Source organism: Vidua macroura, chromosome 17 (genome assembly GCF_024509145.1).
Source record: "Vidua macroura isolate BioBank_ID:100142 chromosome 17, ASM2450914v1, whole genome shotgun sequence".
Taxonomy (NCBI): Eukaryota; Metazoa; Chordata; class Aves; order Passeriformes; family Viduidae; genus Vidua; species Vidua macroura.
In genome coordinates, this window is record NC_071587.1 from 5,218,892 (window position 1) to 5,223,778 (window position 4,887).

A 4,887-nucleotide genomic window follows, 5' to 3' on the forward strand; every position below is an offset into this window, starting at 1 on the left:
CACTGGGGAAAAAAAATTAATATTATTTTGACATATTTCAGCTGTCCCACCATTCCCTTTTTGAACTAGTTAATATAAAAGAAAGTGTCCGTGTCTAGTTCTGTCTTGCTCTTCAGCCATGCTTCTCTGGTCAGAACGACTCTGTGCTCTGCCTCAAATCTCTTGTGTTTAATCCCCTCATTCCTAAATCTTGGCTTTAAACCATCATTCTTATTCCTATTTCTAGCTTATTCCAGTCAATTCGTACCAGTGATTCTAACAGCCAATTTTAATACACATAGGCCTCTCAGAGCAGTGGTCACAAGAAAGCTGTAGCAGATTAGGGAGGAACTCCTTGCCCAGAACACAACTGAATCCATCCAGTCTTGGCAAGAGGAAGGTCAGGTCCAGAAGTGTTTTTTGCCTTCTTGTTACTGGAATAAGAATAAAAGTGAAGGTCAGAGATTTTTTTTTTTTAAGCTAAACATCTCAAACCATACATAAGTGAGCTGATTTTTGAAGAGTTCCAAACATGTCCTGAAAATAGTGAAATCTGCAACTTTCAGCTATCAACTATAAATATGCAGCTAAGGGCCCAACAAGCCAAGGATCCTAATGAGGCAGAGAATCTGGGCTACCATTTTGATAGGCTCCAGAAAAACAGGAAATATTGAGCCCAGACTTGCTAAATAATAATCACTTTGCCAATGTTTCTGTTTATTTTTCCTTTAACTGCTGATTGCATTTCTTAGCCATTTATTGCCACTTCTCCCCAAGTCCCTTGGCAATTACTGTCTTAAAAATAGAGCCTGGTCACACTCACACCTGACTTGACAACATAAAATGGTGTGAAAACTGCTAATAGAGGAGTTAACAAAACATTTTAAAAGTTCCCACCCCTCCAATTTCTAATTAATTATATATAAGGCTCAAATCCAAAGTCTTTTATTAGCATAATACCAATGTGTTTTCACTGGTCAGATAAACCAGTAAGGTCAGAATCAGTGTTCCATACACAGAATTTAAGCTTCCATGATACTTTTCCATCAGCAGTGAATTCACTGCTGCCTGTGCCTACCCTGAGTGTGTGCTGCAGCTGCTGTGCGGTACACTGGACCACTGACATTATTTTAGTTAGAAAAAAACAAGAAAAGTGTTGGTTGTTTGCACCCCACAGGCTGATGCAGCTGCACAAAGAAGCAGAAATAACTGAGGCAGAGGGGTGGGACCAGAGGAGGGGTCTTGGGGCAGCTTCTCACCCCACATCTAGGCTGTGGAACTTTGCCACTGTGCCTGGCTCTTTCACACCCAGAATACATTAGCCAGTGCAATTAAAGACACAGGAAAAACACATGTTAACAATTTTCTTACTGCAGACTTGTCAGGTTTTTATTTATTACTTTTTACTCCCTGTGAAATGTGATTATTCATTGGTAAGATTTCGTAGCTTCTTATAATGAGTAAGGAAGAGAAAAATCCCTTTGGTTTGCTATACAAGTTCATCAGAAAGGTGATCAGCCACATAAACACATACCCCTCTACCCCTTCCCATACCCATCCATTAGCTCACAGCTGTGTGGATACAGGCTTTGAGAGCTGAATAACCCATTAATCTCCATGTGGAAAATCAATAAATTGAAAATAATTAGCTGGGTATGAGAAGAAGCAAAGAATCAGACAGCTGTTATTTAAAGCATGACTTAGGCATGTAGAAACAAGGTATAGCCAGACATACAGGGAGCAGAGAAGGGAGGGGGAAAGGACAGGAGGATTTGAAAGAAAGAATGGAGTGGTGAATGCAGAGGCGCTGAAATGTGTGTTTATGTCCAACCCATTCTAAGCAGCTCCATGCCAGCAGTGAGGGCTGTGCAAGGATCAGCAGGGCTTTGGGAAAATGCAGCCCCCTGGATCAAACTCCTCACTAACAGGGCTGGAAGGGCTCCAGTAGTCAGCAGCAATGGAAAAGGGAGACAATTTCCAGCAAATTTCCAGGATTTTATTCATCTCCAAGTAGGCAGACAGCAGGGGCTGCAGTGGGAGGGCAGAACCAGCAGCAGGATGGGCACAGGACAGGCCACAGCCACCCTGGGCAGTGCCAGAACCAGCAGCAGGATGGGCACAGGATGGGCCACAGCCACCCTGGGCAGTGCCAGAACCAGCAGCAGGATGGGCACAGGACGGGCCACAGCCACCCTGGGCAGTGCCAGAACCAGCAGCAGGATGGGCACAGGATGGGCCACAGCCACCCTGGGCAGTGCCAGAACCAGCAGCAGGATGGGCACAGGACGGGCCACAGCCACCCTGGGCAGTGCCAGCAGTGCAGACACTGAACGGGGCAGGCACAATGGGTCCCTCTCCTCCCTCCTGCTCCATGTCACACTGACTTGGCGACAACTGCTGAATAAAAACACTCTGAGAGAAGCAAATTAAGAGAACGAGAAGAATGTGGCTCACCAGTGGGGAGACAAAAACAACAGCACGCTGAGACAGATCGGCAATGCACCAAACTGCTCCGAGCCCAGCTATGACAGATGGGCTCACGAAGGGATATTCCAGCTGAGCTCTTGAGTGCATTATTTTTAGGCTGAGATTTAACGCCCATGTCCCTGGCCAAACCAAGGATTCTAGGCGCAGTTTTGAGTACTGAAGCACCAGAAACTTCACTAATTTTTTTGCATTTTGTTTATGGTGGAAGCTTCATGGGGTCCATTATGAGAAAAGGTATCCAAGGCCTGAACTAGAAAACTACTAGACAAGGTACAACTCCTAGAGAGAAACCAAGACAGAGAAAATTCCCTGTGGAGGCAGAGACTGTTCAGAGGGAGAGATTTAAGCAAAAGTACTACAGGCCATACCAAAGGATGCCCTGAGCAGGAGATATGTTAATGGGAATATAGAGTTTCATTTGTTTGAAGAAAAAAAGTATCTCACATTCCTTGCAAGTTGCTTGCTAATCAGAGCATGAAGCAGGTCACCACATCTGCCAAGAGCCAGAAACATGACGTTTGAGGGCATTATGCACTTAATTATAATTTCATTTAGGATTAAATTTAGATTTAACTTCTCCAGGAAAGCCTACCAAGACTTCTGTCAGTCCACCTGAGATGATACAGCAGTGATGAAGCTCTGCCTGTCTCCAAGGGGACTTTTGTGGTCATTCACCACCATTTCTGTGTGTGGAGAGACATAACATGTAAGGGGATTCCCAATTTCTATATTCAGCTAAGCATGAATATGACAGCTGCTATAAAACTGTAAAGAATGAAGGATAGGAAAGGCATCTACTTCCAAGGCTGCTCAAAACTCAAGAGTTTCTATCTTGAGCCTGATACATCTTTGAGCTCAGATTTCTAACTTTGAGCTTCTAGCTAGAGGCTGGATACAAAATGGGCCTGTTGCCTTTCCCTCTTTGGATCTTCAAGCACTGGTGAGCAAATTCTACCACATGCAGGCTCAATAATCTGTTTAGATGAAGGTCAGGAAAGGAGCCACCCAGCTCTGGGATGACTTTGGAGCTGTGCTTGAGGAAAAGATCCAGAAGCAGTTGTCTAAAAATTAGCAACTATCCCAAACCACTGAGGGAACCAAGTTTTCATGTCCTGGTATTGACATATCCCAGGTCTGTAGAGTAGGCTGGATTTAATGCAAATTGTCTTGTTAGATTGGAGTTGCTTTATTAATCTCCATGCTCTGCTTTCTCAAGGTAACAGTGCTTTCCTCCTCTATTAATCTCACTTCCACTGTCTGTTCAAAGCCTGGAATTTTTCTTTCACAGCACTTCAAACCTCTGAAAATCACAGTATAGTTCTTGCAGACCTCCACAAGCATTACATTTTCTAGACTGTGAGGACTAATCCCTTCTGTTCAACCTAATGAAAAGCTTTCTAAATATAACCACTACCTTCTTGTTACTGTACTATCAACTTCTATTTCCAGATTTAATGACACATCTATGCCATTTCTTTTCATTTATAGGAATAATCTTGGGGCCTTATCAAAATGTGCTCACTCCAGAGCAAAAATCAGGTTTACAATTCTTTAAGTGCAAAATTCATGCCTTTAGATGTAGCTTAATGACTGGGGAAAGAGGCAGCAATGGCACAGTTCAGATCAAATTGCAAAATCTGGGATGTTGGGATGGTTTTTCTTCCAACCACTTCAGCCACCCAGACAAGGAGAGGATTCCAATTCCAGGTTGTGAGTTAATGCAAATTCTGGGGCTGGTTTAGATAGTGAGAGGAAGGAGAGGTGTTTCATCACCTCCACTTTCCCAGGATTTTTCATTTTATTAGGTAGGATGACAGTTCGTTCTGCCTTTCTTTTGATATCCAAAGCTAATGTATTTGCCCTTCTCACTCAAGTCTATATGACTGCACTCATGTTAAGGGAATAGATAAAAACTTGAATACTTCTACTCTGAAAAGGCTGCTTTTAATAGTTGGGATGGATCTATTTGACTAACTACAGAGAACAGGACAAAAAAGATTGGGTTACAATACGAAAAAAAAGGACTTGTCAGGGAAGAAGAGGATAAAGAGGGCAGCTGAATTATAAGGAAGAAGGCTGTGCTAGTTCCCCACTCAGACTCTGTGCTGTAGGAAATCAGTAAAAATGCAGAAAGAAATCCAACAGGTTCCAGAGAGTAAATAAACCTGTCTCTGGTATGTGAGCCTCAGCAAACATAAAAAACAAGGACTTAGAAAGAGGGGGTTGCATTAAGGACTAGGATGACTCAGGCAAGTAGAAGAATGACAGCAAAGGCTGTATCAAGTTGAAGAAATCTGTCCAACTCCAGTCAGCTAAAAAATTGTCCCTCAGCCCTCCTCCCTGCCTGTAGAGAAGCTACTTGGGGGCCAAAGCAAACCTGGGCTTGGGAAGGCTCCAGCATCTCTGCTTGGAGCAATAACC